We start from the raw sequence: 20,460 nt of genomic DNA on the forward strand, positions 1-20,460 counted from the left end.
ATAAATAATACTAAATATATTTTTGAAAACACAATAAGATAGGTAAAGCATTAGCTAATTTTTTAAGAAACAGGAAAAAATTGCCATATTTTCTCGTGTTTACACATACCATACTGATTCACATTTATATGAATAAGAACTACTTCTGAACTGTTAAATTGCCAAAGAATATGAGTAGGCACTTTTTAGAGAAAGAAATCCAATCTATGAGTAAGTCATATGAAAAAAGCTCCAAATTACTAATAATCAAAGAAATGAAAATTAAAATAACTGAAGTTTAACCTCATATCCATCAGTTTGGCAAAGTTCAAAATAAAAGAACATTACAAATTGCTGCAGTGACTATGGGAATTCAGGAATAGTAATACAGTGCTGGTAGATCTGGTCTAGAAAGAAATTTGGATATCCTCAAAAAGTTACTAAACTATTGCCCCAGTGATACTACTACCAGGTCTATACTCTAAAGAGATCAAAGAAAGATGTCAAGGACCCATAGGTACAAAAATATTTATAGCAACATTTTATTTGTGTTGGCAAATAATTGGAAGTTAAGCAAGGGCCCATCAGTTGGGAAAAGGCAGAACAAATTATGGTATATGAACATGCTGGCATATTACTGAGCCTTAAGAAATTATGAGGAATAAGTTTCAGAGAAATCTGGGAAGATTTTATATAAACTGGTGCAGAGAAAAGTGATCAGAATTAGGAAGACAATTTATACATTAACAATTGTAAGATAAACAACTTTGAAATATAAAAGAACCCTCTACAAGGCAATGGTCATAAGTGATTCAAGGGGAGTATTGGTGAAGCATGAACCCACAGACTCAAAGAGAGATGATAGGCTCTGTGTATAAACTGGGACATATTCTTTTGGCCATGTTATGCATATTTGTCATAAGGGTTTTGTGTTTCCTTTGCTATGAGGTAGAGGGATATGGGAGGGAGAAATGGTGATTTTTTTCCTAACTTAAAACATTATATTAATTTTTAATTAAATACAACAAAAAGGAAATGATTGAGTTTCTCAAACATTAAGACTTATATATAATAGCCCACCAAAGACTCAAAGATAGCCCTCATGTAATTTATGGCCATATAGCCTTATGCTTTAATTGAAACCATGACTTTCTAAGGTTAACAGGCACCGCAACTAAACCTCAAAAATATAACATTTTGACTGCTTTTGAAGCTAGATCATTTATTCACAATAATGGAAATAGTAAATCTAATGTGCCATTTAATTTTTTAATGCACAAGGAGTGTGCAAATGTAGCTTGAATTGACACACTGTCATTTTCATAAGATACTAAATTAAGTTCTGCCTGATGACTGAGTAGGCTAATTGAACCATTTCTTAAAAGATTAAATTTACATACAATCCTAAAGCGAGAAATTTCACCCACAGTTGCATGAATTGCCCTTCAAATTGTTTGCAGCTTTTTTAAAATGTGATTTTTATAAAATGCTGGACAGAGGCTTAAGGCACTTACCCAGTTCCTATTTTCTTCACTTTTTTTCCCTTTTAAATTAATTTGTTTATTTTTAGTTTACAGCATTCAGTTCCACAAGGTTTTGAGTTCCAAATCTTCTCCTCCTCCCTCCTGTATTCCCTCCCCCCTTCCCCAAAATAGCATGCAAATTGATATAGGCACTACATATACATTCATATAGGATATATTTTCACATTAGTCATGTTGCAAGGAAGAATTGTAACCAATGGAATAAACCATTAGAAAGAAGAAATAAAACAAAGAGAGAGAGAGAGAGAGAGAGAGAGAGAGAGAGAGAGAGAGAGCAAATAGTTTGCTTCAATCCGCATTCAGATTCCATAATTCTTTCTCTGGATGTGTACAGCATTTTCCATCATGACTCTTTTGGAGTTATCTTAGAATCTGGCATTGCTGAGAAAAGTCAGGTCTATCAAACTTACTCATTGCACAATGTGTCTGTAACTGTGTGCAATGTTCTCCTGGTTCTACTCACCTCAGAATGAGTTCATTTAAGTCTTTCCAGGTTGTTCTGAAGTCCATCTGCTCATCATTTCTTATAGCACAATAGTATCCCATTACGTTCATTCACTGTTCAGCTATTCCACAGTTGATGGGCATCTCCTCAATTTCCAATTCTTTGTCACCACAAAAAAGTGCTGCTACAAATATTTTTGTGCATGTGAGTCCTTTACCCGTTTGTATGATCATGTTGGGAAAGAGCCCTAAAAGTGGTATTGCCGGGTCAAAGCATATGCACATTTTCGTAGCCCTTTGGGCATAGCTCCAAATTGCTCTCCAGAATGGTCGGATCAGCTAGCAAGTACACCAACAATGCGTTAGTGTTCCAACTTTCAAACATCTTCTCCAGCATTTATAATTATTCTCTTTTGTAATATTAGCCAATCTGACAGGTATGGTGTGGTACCTCAAAGTTATTTGATTTGCATTTCTCTAATCAATAGTGATTTAGAGCAGTTTTAATATAACTATGGATAGCTTTCATTTTTTATCTGAAAACTGCCTGTCCATATCCTTTGACTCTTTATCAATTGGGGAATAATGATGTCTATTCTTATAAATTTAACTCAGTTATTTAAATATATATATATATATATATATATATATGTACACATATATACACATATATTAGAAATGAGGCCTTTATCATGGCCTCGTTAACCCTTTAACATGGGTTGTAAAAATTCTTTCCCACTTTCATGCTTCCCTCCTAATCTTGGTTTTATTGGCTGTGTTCGTACCAAAACTTTTCAATTTAATTTAATCAACATTATCCATTTTGCATTTCAGAATATTCTCGATATTTTGTTCGGTCAGAAATTCCTACATTCTCCATAAATCTGACAGGTAAATTATTACTTGCTCACCCAGGTTGCTTATAATACTCAGTTTTGCTGGGTAAGTAATTCTGAGTTTTAATCCATTGACCTCCAGAATATCTTATTCCAAGCCCTTTGATCCCTTAATGTAGAAACTGCTAGGTCTTGGATTATCCTGATTCTATTTCCACAATACTCAAATTGTTTCTTTCTGGCTGCTTGCAGTATTTTCTCCTTGATCTGGCAGCTCTGGAATTAGGCAACAATATTCCTAGGAGTTTTCTTTTTGGGATCTTTTTCAGGAGATGATCGGTGGATTCTTTCAATTTCTATTTTACCCTCTGGCTCTGGAATATCAGGGCAGTTTTCCTGGATAATTTCTTGAAAGATGATACCTAGGCTCTTTTTTTGATCATGGCTTTCAGGTAGTCCAATAATTTTTAAGTTACCTCTCCTGGATCTATTTTCCAGGTCAGTGGCTTTTCCAATGAGATATTTCACATTGTCTTCCATTTTTTTTCATTCCTTTGGTTCTGTTTTATAATATCTTGATTTCTCACAAAGTCATGAGCTTCCACTTGCTTCAATCTAATTTTAAGCTAGTATTTTCTTCAGTGGTCATTTTGGACCTCCTTTTCCATTTGGATAATTCTGCCTTTCAAGGCATTCTTCTCCTCACTGGCTTTTAGGAGCTCTTTTGCCATTTGATTTAGTCTATTTTTTAAGGTGTTATTTTCTTCAGTATTATTTTGGGTCTCCTTTAGCAAGTCATTGACTTGTTTTTCATGGTTTTCTCACATCACTCTCATTTCTCTTCCCAATTTTTCCTCTACTCCTCTAACTTGCTTTTCCAAATCCTTTTTGAGCTCTTCCATGGCTTGAAACCAGTTCATGTTTTTCTTGGAGGCTTTTGATGTAGGCTCTTTGACTTTGTTGACTTCTTCTGGCTGTATGTTTTGGTCTTCATTGTCACCAAAGAAAGATTCTGAAGTCTGAGTCTGAATCTGAGTCCTTTTTCACTGCCTGTTCATGTTCCTAGCCAACTGCTTGACCCTTGAGGTTTTTGTCACAGTATGACCGCTTGTAGAGTAGAGAGTACTTTGTCCCAAGCTTGGGGGGCTGCGCTGTGGTTTTCAGAGCTATTTCTATACAGCAAGCTCTGTCACACTAGCGGTTCTCCTCCCCCAAGAACCGCCAACCTGGACCATGATTCCAATCTAAGCAGGCTCTGCACTGCTGCTCTGATCTACCACTTAATTCCTTCCACCAGGTGGGCCTGGGGCCAGAAGCAACTTCAGTTGTAACTCTGTAAGCAGCCTCAGAACTGCACCACTTCTGCTCTCCCAGGGTGGTGTCCTACCACAAACTCCTTTCACTCTATCCCTGCAGTTTTTTCCCACTAACATTCTCTGTTGTCTTCAGTGTTTGTGGTTTGAGAATTCTGATAACTGCCACAGCTCAATGATTCAGGGCACTACGTCCTGTTCCACCCAGTTCCCAGTCTGGTTGGTCTGGGCACTGCCCACACTGGGCTCTGCTCTGCTCCCAGCATGGTGCAATAGACCTTACCCAGTGACCATCCAGGCTGTCTTGGGCTGAAGCCCTGCTTCCCCCTGCTGTTTCATAGGTTATGCATTTCTAGAATTTTTTCAGAGCCATTTTTATAGGTATTTGGTGAGTCCTGGGGGAGAGCTTTAGGCAAGTCCCTGCTTTCCAGATGCCATCTTGGCTCCACCCCCAGTTTTCAGAATTTCTAATTTGGTATTTAATTGGGGATCTTTAATTTGTTATTTTTCTAGTTATTTTAGTTGCATGCCCAATTCATTGATCTCCTTTTTCTCTATTTTATTCATGTAAGCATTTAGAGATATAAAACTTCCCCTAAGAACAGCTTTTGCTGCATCCCATAAATTCTGGCATGTTGTCTCATTATTGTCACTCTCTTGGATGAAGTTATTGATTGTTTTGATTGTTTCTGTGATTTGTTGTTTGACATACTCATTCTTTAGGATCGGATTATTTAATTTCCAATTGATTTTTAGTCTATCTTTCCATGGCCATTTATTACACACAATTTTATTGCATCTCGATCTGAAAAGGATGCATTGATTATTTCTGCCTTTCTTTATTGAATTGTGAGGTTTTATGGCCTGGTGCATGTTCAGTTTGTGTGTGTGTGTGTGTGTGTGTGTGTGTGTGTGTAGGTGCCATGTACCTCTGAGAAAAAATTATGTTGCTTTTCCATCACCATTCAATTTTTTCCATAGGTCTACTGTATCTAAATTTTCTAAAATTCTATTCACCTCTTTAAATTCTTTCTTGTTTATTTTGTGGTTAGATTTATCTAGTTCAGAGAGAGGAAGGTTGAGATCCCCCACTAGTATAGTTTTGCTGTCCATCTCTTCCTGTAACTCTCTTAACTTTTTTTCTAAGAATTTGGATGCTATACTACTTGGTGAATATATTTTACTAGTGATATTGCTGCATTGTCTATGGTGCCTTTTAGCAGGATATAGTTTCCTTCCTTATCTCTTTTAATTAGAAGTATTTTTGCTTTTGCTTTGTCTGAGACCAGGATTGCTACCCCTGCTTTTTTTTTTACTTCAGATGAAGTATAATATATTCTACTCCAGCCTTTTACCTTTACACTCTGTGTATCCCCCTGTTTCAAATGTGTTTCTTGTAAACAACATGTTGTAGGATTGTGATGTTTAATCCATTCTGCTATCCACTTCCATTTTATGGGAGCATTCATCCCATTCACATTCACAATTATGGTTAATATTTATGTCTTTCTCTCTATCCTATCCCCCCACCCATTTATACTTTTCTTTTCTTTCTCCTTTCCCCTTCTCACTAGAGTTTATCTTTTGACTGCCTCCTCCCTCAGTGTACCTTCCCTTCTATCAGTCCCCCTCCCTTTTCCTTCCCTTTTCACTTAGTATTTCTTCCCTCTCATCTATCCCTCCCTCCCTTTTCTTTTCTTTCCCTTTTCCCTTCCAACTGCCCATGGGCAAGTTAGCTTTCTATACCTAACTGACTATGTTATTCCCAACTTGAGCCAAATCAAATGAGAGTAAAGTTCAAACAATGCTTATCACCTTCCCTTCTTTCCCTCTACTGTAATATGTCTTTGTGCCCTTCATGTGATGTAATTTACCCTTTTCTGCCTCCTCCTTTTCTCTTCTCCCATTGCAATCTTTTTTAAGTACTTAATTAGGTTTTTTATCAACACATCAAAATCAACTTAAACCCACCCCTTTGTCTATATATTTCCCTTCTATATGATGTAATAAAGATATAATTCTCAAGGGTTATATCATCTTCCCATGTAGGGATGTAAAAAGTTTGTCCTTATAGCATAACATGTTTTTCCCTCTTTCCTACTTACATTTTTATGCCTTTCCTGAGTCTTGTATTTGAAGGTCAAATTTTCCTTTGAGCAATGGTCTTTTCATTAGAAAAGTCCAGAACTTCCTTATTTCATTGAATTTCCATCTCCTCCCCTGAAAGATTATGCTCAGTTTCACTAAGTATTGGTTCCTTGGTTGTAATCCAAATTCCTTTCCCTTACATAACATTATATTCCAAGCTCTCTGATCTTTTAATATAGAAGCTGCAAGGTCCTGCATAATCCTGACCGTGGTTTGAATTGTTTCTTTCTGGCTGATTGCAGTATTTTCTGCTTAATCTGATAATTCTGGAACTTGGCTACAATATTACTTGGTGTTTTCAATTGGGGATTTCTTTCAGGAGGTTATTGGTGGATTCTTTTGATGACTATTTTGCCCTCTGGTTCTAGTACCTGTGTTGGTAGGCAAAATGGGCTCCTTAGCACTTAGTTCAACAAGTGCCCTTGAATAGTTTGGCTTGTCTTCCATTTGAGTAATTGAATGTATTTCATTGAGCCTTACTAAGTGCTAAGCCCCAGGCCCAAACCCCTATTAGGTGTAAAACTTATGTGTGTGTGGATTGGCAACTAAGGTGGGGACCAAGATGGGGCTAACTCCAGGGAGGGCCTAGTTTACATGTCTGGGACAGCAGAGGCTTTTAGACCATGTGGGTTTAAGTCCGCCTCTTTATGACGATTCTAGGTCACGTGGGTGAGTTGCATGTGTGACTCACCCCTGACACTGAAAAAGATATAAAAACCAGGAGTTGGCTGTCTCTTCCTTGGAGCTCTCTTACTCACAGCAGTGGTGGCGCATGTGACTCTGGGCCAGTCCTTGTTCTGAGCTCCCGGGCTGAACCTAGATGTTGGTAACTATGAATCCGTATTTGGTCTGTCTCTTAATGTTTGTAATTTGTTTGTAATTTGCTCTGAAGTTCAGTGTGCTGGCTTTTTCCCCTGAACTAAGGGAATGATATTTGTATGCTGAATTAAAGTAAGCTTGTCAACCCCTTCACCTTGCTTTCCTTAGTTAAGTGGATCAAAAGAACCTGTGCTGTTGGCAGCTTTCTGGGTGCTGGCTGTGGATGGATCTTACACCCCAACAGAAGCTGCTAGCCGGATTGTTGAAACAGTACCTCAGGGCAGTTTTCCTTTGAATGATGCTGTCCAGGGTTTTTTTTCATTATGGTTCTCAGGTAGACCAATAATTCTTAAATTGTCTCTCCTGGATCTGTTTTCCAGGTTTTTCGAATAAGGAATTTTATGGGTTTTTTTTCTATTTTTTCATTCTTATGATTCTGTTTGACTGACTCTTGATGTCTTATAGAGTCATGAGCTTCCAGTTACCCAATTCTAATTTTAATGAATTGTTTTCTTCAGTTAGCTTTTGTACCTCCTTTTCCATTTGGCCAATTGTACTTTTTAAGGAGTTGTTTTCTTCATTGTATTTTTTTTCATTTTGTCAATTTTATTTTTAAATTTTTCTTCTACCTCTCTTATTTGACTTTTAAAATGCATTCTGAGGTCTTCCAAGAAGATTTTTTGGGCTTGAGTCCAGTTCACATTCCCTTTTGAGGTTTCAGATATTGGTATTTTGTGCTCTCCTGAATTTGTGTTTTGATCTTCCTTGTCATCAAGACATTTCTCTAAGGTCACTGATGTTTTTTATTCTTCTTGCTCGTGTTGTTTGCTTTTTTCTGGCTTTTAAATTTGATCTCTGCTTCTGGGGCCCAGGGGTCACTGTTCCATACTTCTGATGCTGGGGGCTGGGGGCCTGGTTACTGATTTTCTGTGCTGAGGCCTCAGGTGCTTGCACTTGGATGTTGTAGTGGTCTGGTATTTTACCTGTTTCTCAGCTGGAGGTGGTATGTGTCTGGTGTAGGTGCTTGCCTGCTCCTCCACCCTGGGGCTCAGGATCTCCTGTTGATCCCCTCAGGTCTGGCTTGCTGCTAGCTTGCTGGGATGCCTCTTGCCTTCAACTGGTATCTGTCAGCCACAGCAAGAGGTAGTTTTCCCATCAATCCCCTAGCCTCCCAAGCTAGAGCTAAAAGATTACAGTCTTTCTGTTGGCTCCACTATTCCAGGATTTGTTCTGTGGCAATATTCTCTGGGTTTTTCAAGGTCAATAAAGGAGGGTGAAAGCAACTCACTGTTTACTCCATGATCTTGGCTCCCAGAAGTTGAAATAGGTGACTTTTAAACATCTAGTCTGTAGGCTGATAACCCCAGCAGTAGCTGCTTCTCTCTCACCCAGTTCCAACAGACTTCCTCCTCTGTGGAGAAGTCCGGGAATCACCACCCTGACAGCAATTCAGTCTGCTGAGTTCTGCTCCAGATTCACTAGACTGCACTCCTTTCCCAGTCTGGGGCAACAGATCCCTCTCGCACACCCTACAGGTTGTCCTGGATTGAAAATCTGCCACATGCTGTCTCCCTATAGATTCTGCCACTCTAGAATTTATTCAGATTCACCCTTTAGAGGAATCCGAAGGTGTTTGGGAGAACTCAGGTGAGTCCCTGCTTTCACTCAGCCATCTTGGCTCTGCCTCAAATCCCCCTTTTTTTAAGTGGACATTTGATTAGGATACATAGAAACAATAAGACAGGCCATTCCCATGCCTAGAAGGCACTGTCTGCCTCTCAAAATGACTGACTTTCTTCAAACTTCAGTTAATATGCCATCTCTTACAAGGAGAGAACCTTTCTGGAAGAAGTATGGTATAACAGATAGTGTTCTAGATTTCAAGTAAGGAAGTCCTAGTTATGAATCCCACTTGAGATTCTTACTAGCTGTATGACCCCCTGACAACCTCCCTGAGCCTTGCATTCTTTTGTAAAATTAGGAGGCTAGACTTGATTATATCTAAGGTCTTTTCAAACTCTAAATCTATGATTCAATTATCACCTTAGTTCGAAGATTTAACCTAGGGACCACAGATTCCCCCCATCCCCAAGAAGTCTATGAATAAATTTCAAAAAGTCCATGAACTTGAATGGGGGGGGGGAAATTACATGTTTATTCTCACTAACTTCTAGCTGAAATGGAACATATCCTTCAATTACTTAAAAACATTGTTCTTAGAAGAAGAATTGCACAAAAAGAAAGATTAAGAACTGATGCCTTAGCCATAAGAATTCAGTACCTCTTTCTCAAATTAGATGTCTTTATCCCATAGATATTGGAGGTGAGTAGGCAGTGGGACCAGAGGATATCAGTTGGGCAGAAGAATGTACACCTATGAGACACAGAATCAAATTATTCATAAAATTATTGATAGAATGAGAACTAGAGGAGACCTCAAAGATCATCTAGACAGTCATTCCGAAACTTTTTGGTCTCAGAAACCCTTTGCCTGCTTAAAAATTATTCAATATTCCCCAAAAGAGCTTTGTTCTATGTGGGTTATATCTATCTCTCATTTACCATACTAAAAATTGAAATGTCTTAGAAAAAAGAAGAGGCATTTATTAAGCACCTACTATGTTATGTGCCAGGCACTTTAGAAATAACAAATTTTGGAGGTAATGCCTATTATTTCCATTTTACAGTTGAGGAAACTGAGGCAGACAGGTTATATGACTTACCCAGGATTGCACAGCTCATAAGTGTCTAAGGGTGGATTTGAACTTGTCTTCCTGACTTTAGAGCTGTTTTTACTGTATTATTATGAATAGTTTTAACTTTGTAGGCCCCCTGAAAGGGTCCCAGAACACATAGTTTTAAGGCCCAGGTCAGACGTTTACTAGTTCTCTGACCCTACACAACTGACTTCTCCTTGAGCTTTAATTTCCTTATTTATAAAATTAAATAATAATACTTGTACTACTTCCCCCAGATGTTTGTTGTGACAAAAGTACATTAGTGAAATTTAAGGGAATATAGAAACATGATATAATTTTAATTAAACATGAATCCTGCCGAATAGGACAAATGACTTCTATTATTCACAGGGTAGAAGAAAGAAGTATCACCATTTAACATAATAGAAATTCTGACATATATTCCTGTATTTAGTCTTGAGACAAACTTTCAGGTGATAATTTTTTTTCCTCTACATTATTTTTTTGCTATTTTATGACAAGATAATGATATTGCTCATAATTTTCACTTTCCTCCTCCATAATGTTTTGAAAATGGTTTCATATCCTAAGCTGGTGGTACCCTTGGCTGCCATGTTTCTCTACTTGGAGTGGTCTTGGCTTGGTGTTTTTTGGATTTTTTTTGTTTGGGCAATTGTGTTATACATTAAATTTCTAGAGGGAATGGCGATAATACATGCAGATTTCCATTACTTTATCAATTGCTCATTTTTTGGTGGTGATAGTTTATTTTAATAAGTTAATTTAGAGTTCTTTTATTATATTCCATATCTTTTCCTCATCTTGATACTTCTAATTTTCTGTTAATTTTGATCTTTGTTCTAACAAGCTTACAGTCTATAATGCATCAAATTTCCTAAGAAATTTTCATGACATACTTTGTTGTAGTAAACTGGTCTGTATGTTGAAATTTCTACCAACAATTGCATACATTGGTCATTTGGAACAAAATCCCACCCTTACATTCAGTCTATATACCTTGCTTGTAAAATAAAACAGGTTGGAGTAGAAGCAGGGACCTGATTGAGCTCTCCCCCCAAACCCCTCAAAATACCTGTAAAAAATGACTCTAAAGAAATTCTAGAGAAGTAGAAGCCACAAAGTGATGGAGTAAAGCAGATTTCTAGCCCAAAACAATATGGAAGACCAACAGGAAGGGTCAATCACACCATGCTCAGAGTGAAGCACAGCACAGCCTGGGCTGCATTAGCATAGACAAGACAGAAGCAAGCCTCAGTGCACTGAATCATTGGCAGCTAGTTTCCAGACTTTTCAACCCACAAATGCCAAAGACAGCTTCAAAGGTCAGTGGGAAAGGTCTCTTACCTGGGCGAGAGAGGAGCATAGTCCAACCATACATAGCCCCATCTCCAGGACCAAGGCAGTAACAGCCACTGCTGCAGTGGCAGCTGCTTCTGGAGCTCTCAGCCTACAGGCAGTTGGAGAATGAAGCAGCTGACCTGGGTCAGAGTTCTGGGTAGCAGTCCTGGGATGAGGAGAACCTGTGGTGTGCCAGAGTTGGTAGCAGCTGTGGAGAGGGAACCCTCTTCACAGTTCCAGAGCAGAAAAGAGTGCTTGTGGTTGTTCATGGACCAGAGTGCAGGTCAGGAGAGGAATAAACTAATCCCTCCAAACACCTGTAAAAATAATTCTAAACAAATTCTAGAGTTACAAAACGCACAAAATGACAGAATAAAATAAGTTTTCAGTCCAAGACTGCCTAAATGGTTGCTGGGAAGTATCTATCACACTGTGCTGGGAGCAGAGCTCAGCCCAGCATGGGCCATGTCAACACATACCAGACCAGAGCATACCAGGTGGAGTAGGCCTCAGGGCACTGAATCACTGAACTGTGGAGGTTTCCAGACTTCTCAACCCACAAATGCCAAAGACAACTTAGCAGGTCACTGGGAAAACTCTGTTGGACCTGGATGAGGGAAGGGTGTGGTCTGACTCCAGCCCCTGGGAAGCAGAGGTGGCAGCAGCATTGGTGATAGCAGTAGCAGCAGCAGCAGCAGCTGATTCTGGAGCTCCAGGCCCATAGAATGTGAGGGCAATCAAGCAGCTGATCAGAGCAGGAGTTCAGGGATCTCTTTGCTGGCACTGAGGCAGGATTCTCTTGCTTTGCCCTACTTAGATCTGGGTTGCAGTCCTGGTTGGCATTACTGGGATGAGGAGGAGCACTGGTGTGACACAGCTTGTGGTGGCTGTGGAGAGGGAGTCTTCCTAGCAAGTCCAAGGCCAAAAAGAGTGCTTGAAGTCACTCAAAGACCAGAGCACAGACCAGGAGAGGAGTAACCACCTCTCCTTGCATCATGCCACCTCAGGGAAAATTTACAGGTGTCTAGAACTAGCTCTGTATACAGCAGCATAAAACCACTGAAGCTTGAGACAGATCACTCTCCACTCTGAAAGCAGCATCAACCTTGACAAAGAGCTCAAAAGTCAAGTAATTGGCTAGAAAAAAGAGCAGATAGCATAAAAAACTCAGATCATAGAATCTTAGTTGGTGACCAAAGAAAGACAAAACATCCAGCCAGAAGAAGATAACAAGGTCAAAGAACCTACATCAAAAGCCTCCAAGAAAAATATGAATTGGTCACAGGCCAGGGAAGAGCTCTAAAATGATTTTGAAAATCAAGTAAGAGAAGTAGAGGAACATTGTCAAAAGGAGAGGGGTAAATACCTCTCTTTTTATTATAACATTTTGGAAGAACTGAGAATTTACAGGTCCCCAGAGATATCTCCGAAAACATCTGTGCAAAACCACTGAAATTTGAGGCAGTACACAATCCATTTAACCAAAAGCTGAAAACTCAAATGATTGGCTGGGAAAATGAGCAAATGGAGGAAAAGAATAAGACTATGGAATGTTACTTTCTTGGTGAAAAGATGTTATCTTTTTTTAATTAAAATTTTTTATTTTTAGTTCACAATACTCAGTTCCACATGATTTCGAGCTCCAGATTTTCTTCCCCCCTTCTCCCCCTCCCTCCCCAAGACAGTATGGAATCTGATATATCATCTACATATAACTTCTCAAAACTACTACTTTGATCTACCAAGTGTTTGCATTTGCATGCCGCCTCTGCTGTGGTATACTGAATATCATGATGAAAGAAAGCTATCAATTTTACTGAGCTGACACAAGAAGCTGCTTACCCTGAAGGAAATAAATAGTTGTGGGAAAAGATCAATCCTTCCTGTACTATATTTTGTGGCTGAAAAAGTAATAACCACAGAGAAAATCAGTATCTTTCCAGATAAACACCCACTTCTATTCTCATGGAATTAGTTATGAGTCTGAGATAAGGTCAATCATTTCAAATATTCAAGAGAGGACATTTTCCTTTACGTAAACAATGCTTTATCCTCAGGCTGCCTAGATTATGTCAAAACAACCAGTCAATTCCAGTTTTTTTTTTTAATCCGTAAAAAATATATTTATTTCACAGCATGTAGATAAAATGACTGCTCAGTTTATTCCTTTTTTTTACTTTTCAACTGATTGTTATAAAATTGGGGAGATACAGGCTGAATTGTCTACAGATTCAACCCACTAAAACTTGCAATTCTACACATTTTTAAGGCTCCTCCATAAAAACTTACTCCCTGCCGCTAGCACTTGCCTAATTGTTAGTGTTCTCTCCCTCTACAATTACTCTTACACTATACTTGTAGGTATACATACTGTGACTTTCTGCCAGTAGAAAGTAAGCCCCTTGAAGGCAGATATTCTCATTTGTTTGTGTATTTCTCTTCATCACCTGGCATCTAAAAATAATAAAATTCAGCTGGATTGAAGTGAAAAAAATTCTCTAACAAAATAAATCTCTCAAATATAGTCTCTCACCAGTGAGATAATGGTATCCACTTATGGGTATAAAGGAAATCTAGACGTTATATATGATGCTTCTGCTCTTTCCCAAAATGTGAAATTATGGGTGTCAATTCTTAAATCACGATTGTTTCCTGAGAGTGAGAGAAATAAAATGAAGATAAGATATCTCCCCCATATAAAAAATAAGGTAATCAGAATCAATTTTGAATAGCTTTAGGGGGAAAGGAGTGGAAGGGGAAAGGGGGAGGGGCTTGAAATAGAGACAAAGCAATAGAAGGAGCAGGAATCTTTCCACCTGATTGGCCCACCCCTGTGCTCTTCAGTTGGCTTCCAATTTCCCCAAGTCCTGTCTGTGCTTATTCATGAAGCAAGAAATTGCTGAATCAGCATTAGAAAGGAGCTTTTTCATTCTTACTCTGTAATTCCATCAATATAGATACTGCCTCCATCAATTAATCACCAAGTAAACATGTGCATGTATGACTAGGTTGGGCAAGTCACCTCAGCATGGAAAGCCAGTGACCAGTACCCTGGCCCACAGCATAAGAAGTTTGGGATAGTGCCTCCTTTAACCCAGGAGCAGAGCTCAACTTTAAAAGTAATGAAATGGGCTGGAAAAAATCAATAAGAAACAGAAGAGAGCTCTGACCATATAAGCTACTACGGCAACAGGGATGATCAAAACACAAACGTTAAAATGCCTACACGTGAAGCCTAGAAGGGAAATATGAAATGGTCTCAAGCCCCAAGAACTTGAAAACTCTCATAAACTCTTGGAAAAGCTCAAAAGATCTTAAAAATCAAGTAAGAGAGGTAGAAGAAAAACTTGGAAACTAAATGAAAGTTATGAAGGAGAATTATGTGGGGGGAGAGTCAACAGCTTGGGAAAAGGTAGCAAAAAAAACAGATTGAAGTAAACAACACTCTAAAAAATAGAATTGGCAAAATGGGGGGAAAATCTGCTGAAGAAAACAACTCTTTGAAAAATAGTTGGTCAAATGGAAAGGGAAGTAAAAAAGCTAACTGAACAAAATAATTCCTTAAAACTTAGAATTGGGCAAGTGGATGCTAATTACTCTATGATATCAAGAATCAGTCAAAGATGATTTTTAAAATGAAAAAAAGAAGAAAATCTAAAATACCTCATTGGAAGAACAGCTGACCTGGAAAACAGATCCAGAAGATATAATTTAACAATTATAATCCCCTGATAACCTAGAACCAAAGGGTAAAAATAATCCAATGATTACTTCCTGAAAGATATTCCAAAATGAAAACTTTGAGAAATAGTGTAGTCAAATTCCAAAATTATCAGATCAATGAAAAAATACTGCAAGCATCCAGAAAGAAACAACTCAAAAATCAAGGAGCCACAGCAGGATTATATAGGTCTTAGAGGCTTCTACATTAAAGGATCTGAAGGCTTGGAATATGATCTAGAAGGCAAAGGAGCTTGGATTTCAATCAAGAATCAAATACCCTGCAAAACTGAGCAAAATCTGTTAGGGAAGGAGATGGACATTCAGTGAAATAGAGGACTTCAAAACCTTCCTGATGAAAAGACCAGAGCTCAAGAGAAAATTTGATCTTCAAATATAAGACTCAAGAGAAGCATAAAAAGGTTAAACAGGAGAGAAAAAAAGCATAATATTCAATAAGATTTAAGCTGTTTTTCCTACATGGGAAGATGATACCTGTAACTCTTGAGAACTGTATCTGTATTAGGGGAGTTAGAAGGAATATACATAGACAAAGAGTATGGGTATAAGTTGACTTTGCTGTGATGATATAAAAAACTAAGGGGTGAAAAAAAGGATTGTACTTGGATAAAAGATAAAGGAGAAGCAGAATAGTGTAAATTGCATTACATGAGGAGGAATAAAAGACCTGTTATGGTAGAGGGAAAGAAGGGAGGGAGGTGAGCATTATTTGAACCTTACTCTCATGAGATTTGATTGAAAGAGGGAATTACACACATTCAGTTGAGCACAGAAATTTATATTACCCTTTAGGGAAGAAGGAGGGGAAAGGGGAAAGAAAAGAAAAAGTAGGGTGCTGATAGAAGGGAGGGTAAAAGAAAGAGAGGAAGGGGAAATAGGGGGCTGATAAAATGGAAGGCAAACTGAAGGGGGTGGTGGCCAAAAGCAAATCTCTAATGAGGAGAGACAGGGTAAAAGGAGAGAGAAAAGCATAAACAAGAAGAAAAATAGAATGGAGGGCAATACAAAGTAATCATAATTGTGAATGTGAATAGGATGAACTCTCCCATAAGATGGCAGATGACATCAGAGTGAATTAAAAACCAGAATCCTACAATATAGTGCTTACAAGAAACACATTAGAAGCATAAAGATTGCCACAGAGTAAAAGTAAAAGGCTGAAACAGAATCCATTATGCTTCAACTGAGGAAAAAAAGAAAAGGGGTCGCAATTCTGATCTCAGACAAATCAAAAGCAAAATTAATCTAATTAAAAGAGATAAGGAAGGAAATTACATCCTGCTAAAAGGTACCATGGACAATGAAGTAACTATCAATATTACACATATATGTAATAATTAGTACAGCATCCACATTCCTAGAGGAGAAATTGAGTGAATTACAGGAAGAAATAGACAGCAAAAGTATACTGGTGGGGGACCTCAACCTCCCTTTCTCTGAACTAGATAAATCTAAGCATAAAATAAACAAAAAATAAGTTAAGGAGGTGAATAGAATTTTAGAAAAGTTAGATATAATAGACTTCCAGAAAAAATTGAATGGGGATAGAAAGGAATATACCTCTTTCTCAGCAGTACATTGCACCTACACAAAAATTGTGTACTAGGGTATAAAAATCTCATATTCCTATGCATAAAGGCATAAATATTAAATGTATCCTTATCAGATCATGGTGCAATAAAAATTATAGGCAATAAAGGGCCATGAAAAGATAGACTAAAAATTAATTTTAAAATAAATAATATAATCTTAAAGAATGAGTGGATCAAACAACAAATCATAGAAATTATCAATAACTTCATCCAAGAGAATGACAATAATAAGAGAACATACTGATACTTATGAAACATAGCCAAAGCAGTTCTTGGGGGAAATTGCATATCTCTAAATGCTTACATGAATAAAATAGAGAAAGAGAAGATGAATGAATTGGGCATGCAACTAAAAACCTAGAAAAAGAGCAAATTAAAAATTCTCAACTAAATACCAAATTAGAAATCCTGAAAACCAAAATGAGATTAAAAAACTGAAAGTAAGAAAGCTATTGAACTAATAAACAAAAGTAAGAGCTGGTTTTATGAGGAAAAAACAATAAAACAACTGGTTAATTTTATTAAAAAGGAGAAAGGAGAAAACCAAAATACCAGTAGCAAAAATGAAAAAAGTGAATTTTCAGCTCTAGAGTCCTGAATCAGTGAGCTGCAGCAGTTACCAGACTTCTCAACTCACCAACACCAAAGACAACAGAGAAGGTTAGTGGGAAAAGCTGCAGGAGTGGAAAGAGTTAGAGGTTCAGACACCACCCCCGGGGCAGTGGAGGTGGGGCAGCTACAGCTGCAGTTGCTTCTGGCCCCAGGCCCACCCAGTGGGATAAATTAAGTAGTGGATCAGAGCAGGACTGCACAGTCTGCTGAAGATCTAAGCCCAGTCCAGGTTGGGGATTCTTGGAGAAGGAGGAGTGCTGGTGTGGCACAGCTGGTCCATCCCCCCCAAATGTGGAACATAGAACTCTTTAGTCTAAAAGCAGTCACACCCCGATGAAAAACTCAAGGGTCAAGTTAGTTGGTTGGGAATATGGCCAGGCAGCGAAAACACACCCAGATTCAGTCTCAGACTTTGCATTCTTTCTTTGGTGACAAAGAAGACCAAAACATACAGCCTAAAGAAGTCAACAAAGTGCAAGAGCCTACACCAAAAGCCTCCAAGAAAAACATGAACTGGTCCCAGGCCATGGAAGAGCTCAAAAAGGATTTGGAAAAGCAAGTTAGAGAAGTAGAGAAAAAATTGGGAAGAGAAATGAGAAGGATGTGAGAAAACCATGAAAAACAAGTCAATGACTTGCTAAAGGAGACCCAAAAAAATACTGAAAAATACACTGAAGAAAACAACACCTTAAAAAATAGACTAACTCAAATGGCAAAAGAGCTCCAAATAGCCAATGAGGAGAAGAATGCCTTGAAAGGCAGAATTACCCAAATGGAAAAGGAGGTCCAAAAGATCACTGAAGAAAATACTACCTTAAAAATTAGACTGGACCAAGTGGAAGCTAGTGACTTGATGAGAAATCAAGATATTATAAAACAGAACCAAAGGAATGAAAAAATGGAAGACAATGTGAAATATCTCATTGGAAAAAACCACTGACCTGGAAAATAGATCCAGGAGAGATCATTTAAAAATTATTTGACTACCTGAAAGCCATGATGAAAAAAAGAGCCTAGATATCATCTTTCAAGAAATTATCAAGGAGAACTGCCGTGATATTCTAGAGCCACAGGGCAAAATAGAAATTGAAAGAATCCACCGATCACCTCCTCAAATAGATCCCAAAAAGAAATCTCCTAAGAATATTGTCACCAAATTCCAGAGCTCCCAGATCAAGGAGAAAATACTGCAAGCAGCCAGAAAGAAACAATTTGAGTATTGTGGAAACACAATCAGAATAGCACAAGATCTGGCAGCTTCTACATTAAGAGATCGAAGGGCTTGGAATATGATATTCTGGAGGTCAATGGAGCTAGGATTAAAACCTAGAATCACCTACTCAGCAAAACTGAGTATCATGCTCCAAGGCAAAATATGGATTTTCAATAAAATAGAGGACTTTCAAGCTTTCTCAGTGAAAAGACCAGAGCTGAACAGAAAATTTGACTTGAATCAAGAGAAGCATGAAAAGGTAATCAAGAAAAAGAACAAGAAAAAGAAATTGCAAGGGACTTACTAAAGTTGAACTGTTTTGTTTACATTCCCACATGGAAAGATGACATGTATGATTCAGGAGACCTCACTATTAGGGTAGCTGAAGGGAATATGCATATATATATATATAGATAGATAGATAGATAGATATAGATATATAGATAGATAGATATAGATATATATGTGTGTGTGTGTGTGTGAATGTATATGTATCTATATATGTATGTCTATATATATGTGAATGTATATGTATCTATATATGTATGTCTATATATATGTGTATATATGTATATATATATATATATATATATATATATATATATATATATATAAAGAGAGAGAGAGAGCAGATACAGGGTGAGTTGAAGATGAAGTTAAGATATCTAAAAGAAATAAAATCAAATTAAGGGATGAGAGAGGAATATATTGAGAGAGGGAGATAGGGAGAGATAGAATGGGGTGGATTATCTCACATAAAGGTGGCAAAAGGAAGCAGTTCTGTAGGAGGAGGGGAGAGGGCAGGTGAGGGGGGAATGAATGAATCTTGCTCTCATCAAATTTGGCCTGAGGAGGGAATATCATACATACTCAATTGGGTATCTTACCCCACAGGAAAGAAGAGGGAAGAAGATAAAAAAAGGGGGGGGATGATGGGGGCGGCAAATGGGGGTGGAGGTAATCAAAAACAAACACTTTGGAAAGGGGATAGTGTCAAGGGAGAAAATTCAATAAAGGGGGAAGGGTTGGGAAGGAGAAAAATATAGTTAGTCTTTCACAACATGAGTATTGTGGAAGGGGTATACATAATGATACACATGTGGCCTATGTTGAATTACTTGACTTCTTAGGGATGGTGGGTGGGAAGGGAAGAGGGGAGAGAATTTGGAACTCAAAGTTTTAAAAACAGATGTTCAAAAACAAAAAAAAAAAGTTTTTGCATGCAACTAGAAAGTAAGATACACAGGCAATGGGGCGTAGAAATTTATCTTGCCCTACAAGAAAGGAAGGGAAAAGGGGATGGGAGGGGAGTGGGGTGACAGAAAGGTGGGCTGACTGGGGAACAGGGCAACCAGAATATACACCATCTTGGAGTGGGGGGAGGGTAGAAATGGGGAGAAAATTTGTAATTCAAAGTCTTGTGAAAATCAATGCTGAAAACTAAATATGTTAAATAAATAAATTTAATAAAAAAAAAGAAAAGAAAAAAGTGAATTTTCCACCAATGAAGATGAAACAAAAGTAATAATTAGGAGCTATTTTGCCCAAATGTATACCAATAAATCTGACAATCTAAGTGAAAAGGCTGAATATTTACAAAAACATAAATCACTCAGATTAACAGAAGAGGAAATAAAATACTTAAATAACACTAGATCCAAAAAAGAAATTGAACAAGCCATCAATGAACTCCCTAAGAAAAAACTCCAGATGGGTTTACAAGTGAATTCTACCAAACTGTTAAAGAACAATTAATTGCAATACTATATAAAGTATTTGAAAAATAGATGAAAAGGAGTCCTACTAAATTCCTTTTAGGGAATGTGGTAGTGATACCCAAACCAGAAAGAGCCAAAACAGAAATAGAAAAATTGTAGATCAATTTCCTTCATAAATATTGACGCAAAAAATTTTAATAAAATATTACAAAGAGATTACAACAATTTATCACCATGATAATACACTATGGCCAGGTGGGATTTATATTAGGAATGCAGGGTTGGTTCAATATTAGGAAAACTATAAGCATAATTGATCATATTACTAACAACATTAACAGAAAACATATGATTATTTCAACAGGTGCAGAAAAAGGTTTTGACAAAAAAAAACAGCATCCATTCCTATTAAATACACTAGAGAGCATAGGAATAAATCCTTA

Source organism: Trichosurus vulpecula, chromosome 6 (genome assembly GCF_011100635.1).
Source record: "Trichosurus vulpecula isolate mTriVul1 chromosome 6, mTriVul1.pri, whole genome shotgun sequence".
NCBI lineage: Eukaryota > Metazoa > Chordata > Mammalia > Diprotodontia > Phalangeridae > Trichosurus > Trichosurus vulpecula.